This window comes from Elephas maximus, chromosome 3, assembly GCF_024166365.1.
Source record: "Elephas maximus indicus isolate mEleMax1 chromosome 3, mEleMax1 primary haplotype, whole genome shotgun sequence".
Lineage (NCBI taxonomy): Eukaryota > Metazoa > Chordata > Mammalia > Proboscidea > Elephantidae > Elephas > Elephas maximus.
The window spans coordinates 84,164,017-84,170,016 of record NC_064821.1 but is presented as its reverse complement, the minus strand read 5'-3'; positions in this window follow the sequence as shown (position 1 = coordinate 84,170,016).

Sequence of the window (6,000 nt, the reverse complement as noted above, 5' to 3'; positions counted from 1 at the left end):
CTTGACTGCTTAGGTTTCAGAACCTTTTCCTGCAGTAATGGGCAGATTTTCAAGAGCTCTTTTGCAGCAGATTTTTCCTATGTAACATGCTTGATTTCTTGATTGCTGCTTCCGTGGGGATTGATTGTTGATCAAGTAGAATGAAATCCTTGACAACTTCACGCCTCAAATTGCAGTACAGAAGAATTCTATGGGCAAATATTCTAACGATGCAGGAAGCATCAAAATAAGATGGAAGGAATACAGACAGTCACTGTACCAAAAAGAAATGGTTGACGTTTAACCTTTCAGAAGGTAGCATATGATCAAGAACTGATGGTGTTGAAGGAAGAAATCCAAGCTGCACTAAAGGCACTGGCAAAAACCAGGCTCCAGGAATCTGGTATAGAGTTGGCATTTAATAAATGCTTACTGAATGGATATCTGTTCTAGCATTTCTGGCAAATTTTATTTTAGGAACAGATAAAGACCAGATGCAATTTATAGAGTGGCATATTTCATGGTAGCAAGGAACAAAAAACCCTACCAGAAGGGTTAAGATTGATTATACTTAATGTGGCAGAAAAAGAGGTTGAATGAGGATACCAAAAAACTAAACCAAACCCATTGCTGTAGAGTCAATTCTGACTCATAGCAACCCTATAGGTCAGAGTAGAACTGCCCCGTAGGCTTTCCAAAGAGTGTCCAGTTGATTCGAACTGCTGACCTTTTAGTTAGCAGCCAAATGCTTAACCACTGTACCACCAGGCTCCAAATGAGGATTAACTGATAAATATGTAAAAGGAAAACAGAGGATAGTACTTAAATACTTATGTTTTTGTGTGTGCATGCATGCACCTGCACGCGTGTGCTCTATCATTGGCTTCCCTTGCTTTGAGAACGCTTGCAAAAAGGAACATTCCACATTCATTTTATCTTGCTGAACAGTGGAAGCAAAACATAGGTAGATCATGAACTGAAATGGAAACAACTTCACGAGTCAAGAAGTACTGAAAATAATCATTAAAAGGTGGAAATAAGAACCTATAAACCAAAAAACCAAACCCAGTGCCGTCGAGTCAATTCCGACTCATAGCAACCCTATAGGACAGAGTAGAACTGCCCCATAGAGTTTCCAAGGAGTGCCTGGTGGATTTGAACTGCCGACTCTTTGGTCAGCAGCCATAGCACTTAACCACTATACCACCAGGGTTTCCAATATAAGAACCTGTAAGGAAAGGCAAAAGATGCAGGAATTACAAATAAGTGCCTATTATATGTAAACGCAGCTCTTCTCTATTTCCACCAAAGTATCAAAATATGAGAAAACATGTATACAGAGTCAGTGTGATGTATTAGTAAAAGCAAGGATTTTGAAGTCATAGAATTGAGGCTCAAGTCTTTATTTAGCCATTAATTAGCAGTATGATCTCAGTTTCCTCTGCCTGTAGAATGGGGACGATCATCTCCAACTTTTAAGATCATTATGGGGATGTACTAAAAAACAAAAAACCAAACCTGTTTCTGTTGAGAAGATTCTGACTCATAGCTACCCTTATAGGACAGAGCAGAACTGTCTCATAGGGTTTTCAAAGAGTGGCTTGTGGATTCGAACCAATGACCAGTTAAAGCTTGGTTAGCAGCCAAGCTCTTAACCACTGTACCACCAGGGCTCCACGGGGATAGTAAGGTAAAATACTACTTTTTCCCCACGGCCAGTTCCTGACAGAAGCCATTGTTTCCTCCTCTGAACTTCTATAGATGTCAACATTTTGCCAGTCTTATTTCATCTACGCTCCTCAGAGGCAAGGATGGCGAGACTGCGTCTTACATAACTTGGACGTGTTGTCAGGAGGGATCAGTCCCTGGAGAAGGACATCATGCTTGGCAGAGTACGGGGTCAGCGGAAAAGAGGAAGACCCTCAACGAGGTGGATTGACACAGTGGCTGCAACAATGAGCTCAAGCATAACAATGATTGTGAGGATGGCTCAGGACCAGGCAGTGTTTTGTTCTGTTGTGCATAGGGTCGCTATGAGTCAGAACCGGCTCGATGACATCTAACAACAACAAATATCATCTATCTTCTGCATATTATTTTGTGGAGTATTTATATCAAAGCAAATCTCAGACATCATGTAAGTTCATCTTAAGTACTCTAGTTGCATGGATTTCTGTTACTTTTTACTAAAAGAAATTCCAGTGTAATCTTCTAGCCAAATAATACTTTTGCACACTATTAGGGTAATAGCCTTAACTCACTGGATAACTGTTTTTCTGCTTAGCTTCGGTTCTTCAAATACTCTAATTGTGCCCAACAGTTTCACATTTCAGAATTAAATGCTTGTTATATTTGCAATATCTTAACTTTTTAAATGACTATTAGTAAGAATAGGTCGAACTTTTTCCTGGTCTTGAAGAACTAATCCACAGATTTGGGCAGTCCTAATTAGTTCTGAGGACTCTCCTCAATTCTTGCTGCAAGGATGTTCCATGGTAAGTTTTTCAATTCTTACCCTATACTCTTTGGAGGTGCCAGGGTCCTGAACCTATATTTGTCCAAGTTTAACCTTTACCTGTATTTTCTCTCTTAATCTGGTCCCATTAAACACTTGGCCCACAGTGCATTTCAAGCTAGATTTCTCATTGCCAAGTTACCTGGGCTCTTCCCCAAGGTTTTCCATTCTTTGTAATTTCCTCAAGAAGATTTCTATGCCTTTTTCGAATACCAATTATGCTTCAAGCCCTGTGGGTCCTGATTTTCCAGACATTTTTCATTTATGTGATATTTCAAATAAACAAAGTAGACATAAATTTTAAAGTATTATATATAACATGTATTTATATATAAATATAAAAAAAAACCACTGCCGTCGATATATATTAAAATATATTTTAAAAAGTTCCCTGGGAGGTGCAGGAGGGAGACCTAGTAGCACAGTGGTTAAGAGACCAGCTGCTAACTAGAAGGTTGGCAGCTCAAAGTCACCAGCCGCTCCTTGGAGAACCTATGGGGTAGTTCTGCTTTGTCCTGTAGGATTGCTATGAGTCAGAATAGACTTGAGGGCAACTGGTTTGGTTTGGGTTTGGGTGGCGCAAACTGCTTGCGCTTAACTGCTAACTTAAAGGTTGGTGGTTCAAACCCCCTCAGTTGCACTGCAATAGAAAGGCCTGGCAATCTGCTTCTGTAAAAGATTACAGCCAAGAAATTCTATGGAGCGATCCTACTCTGTAACACATGGGGTCACCATGAGTTAGAATCGAGTCAATGGCAACAAGTATTATATAAAAATCAGCTACTGTATCTTTGCGCAAGTTGAAAGACCTAAAGCATAAAATCGAGCCTGAAGTTGCAATTTTGAAGGATTCTATGTGCAAAATATTGAACAATGCTAGAAGAATCAAAAGAAGACAGGAGGAGTACACAGAGTCCCGTACCAAAAAGAATTGGTTGACATTCAACGACTTCAGGAGGTAGCACGAGATCAAGAACCGATACAATTGAAGGAAGGAGTCCAAGCTGCACTGAATGCATTGGCCAAAAACAAGGCTCCAGAAATTGACAGAATACCAACTGAGATGTTTCAACAAATGCATGCAGAGCAGGAGGCCTTACTTGTCTATGCCAATAAATTCAGAAGACAGTTACCTGGCCAACTGACTGGAAGAGATCCATATTTGTGCCCATTCCAAAGGAAGGTGATCCAACAGAATGTGGAAATTATCGAAAAATATCACTCATACCACATGCAAGTAAAATTTTGCTGAAGACTATTCAAAAATGGTTGCAGCAGTACATTGACAGGGAACTGCTAGAAATTCAAGTCAGATTCAGAAGAAGACGTGAAACGAGGGATGTCATTGCTGATGTCAGATGGTTCTTGGCTGAAAGCAGAGAACTCCAGAAAGATGTTTACCTGTGTTTTATTGACTACGCAAAGGTATTCGACTGTGTGGATCATAACAAATTATGGATAACATTGCAAAGAATGGGAATTCTGGAACACTTAATTGTGTTCATGAGGAACCTGTACACAGACCAGGAGGCAGTTGTTTGAACAGAACAAGGGTATATACTGCATGGTTTACAATCAGGAAAGGTGTGTGTCAGGGTTGCATCCTATCACCATACCTATTCAATCCATATGCTGAGCAAATAATCCGAGAAGCTGGACTGTATGAAGAAGAATGGGGCATCCGGGTTAGAAGAAGACTTATTAACAGCCTGTGATATACAGATGACACAACTTTGTTTACTGAAAGAGGACCTGAAATATTTACTGATGAAGATCGAAGACTACAGCCTTTAGCCTCAACATAAAGAAAACAAAAATCACAACTAGACCAATAAGGAACATCATGATAAAACGAGAAAATAGTGACGTTAATAACTATTTCATTTTACTTGGGTCCACAATCAAAGCCCAGTCGAGAAATCCAATGACGTATTGCATTGGGCAAATCTGCTGCAGAAGACCTCTTTAAAGTATTGAACACCCACGTGCCTGTCAGTTTGTCATACTGTGGGGGCTTGTGTGTTGCTGTGATGTTGGAAGCTACGCCACCGGTATTCAGATACCACCAGGGCCACCCAAGGAGGGCAGGTTTCAGCTGAGCTTCTAGACTAAGACAGGCTAGGAAGAAGGACCCAGCAGTCTACTTCTGAAAAGCATTAGCCAGTGAAAACTTTATGAATAGCAGCGGAACACTGTCTGATACAGTGCTGGAAGATGAGCCCCCCAGGTTGGAAGGCACTCAAAAGATGACTGGGGAAGAGCTGCCTGCTCAAAGTGGAGTCGACCTTAATGACGTGGATGGAGTAAAGCTTTCAGGACCTTCATTTGCTGATGTGGCATGACTCAAAATGAGAAGAAACAGCTGCGAACATCCATTAATAATTGGAACCTGGAATGTGCGAAGTATGAATCTAGGAAAATTGGAAATCGTCAAAAATGAAATGGAAAGCATAAACATCGATATCCTAGGCATTAGTGAGTTGAAATGGACTGGTATTGGCCATTTTGAATTGGACAATCATGTAGTCTACTATGTTGGGAATGACAACTCGAAGAGGAAAGTTGTTGCATTCATTGTTAAAAAGAACGTTTCAAGATCTATCCTGAAGTACAACACTGTCAGTGATAGGATAATATCCATACACCTAAAAGGAAGACCAGTTAATACGACTATTATTCAAATTTACACGCCAACCACTGGGGCCAAAAATGAAGAAATAGAAGATTTTTATCAGCTGCTGCAGTCTGAAATTGATCGAACATGCAATCAAGATGCATTGATAATTACTGGCGATTGGAATGCAAAAGTTGGAAACAAAGAAGAAGGACCAGTAGTTGTTAAATACGGCCTTGGTGATAGAAACAATGCCAGAAATCGAATGATAGAATTTTGCAAGACCAACAACTTCTTCACTGAAAATACCTTCTTTCACCAACATAAACGGCGACTATGCACATGGACCTCGCCAGATGGAACACACAGAAAGCAAATTGACTACATCTGTGGAAAGAGACGATGGAAAAGCTCAATATCATCAGTCAGAACAAGGCCAGGGCCTGACTGTGGAACAGACCATCAATTGCTCATATGGAAGTTCAAGCTGAAACTGAAGAAAATCAGAGCAAGTCCACGAGAGCCAAACTATGACCTTGAGTATATTCCATCTGAATTTAGAGACCATCTCAAGAATAGATTTGACACCTTGAGCACTAGTGACCGAAGACCAGACAAATTGTGGAATGACATCAAGGCCATCATCCATGAAGAAAGCAAGAGGTCACAGAAAAGACAGGAAAGAAAGAAAAGACCAAGATGGATGTCAGAGGAGACTCTGAAACTTGCTCTTGAGCGTCGAGCAGCTAAAGCAAAAGGAAGAATTGATGACGTAGAAGAACTGAACAGATTTCAAAGGGCCTCTCGAGAAGACAAAGTAAAGTATTATAATGATATGTGCAAAGAGCTGGAGATGGAAAACCAAAAGGGAAGAACACGCTCGGCGTTTCTC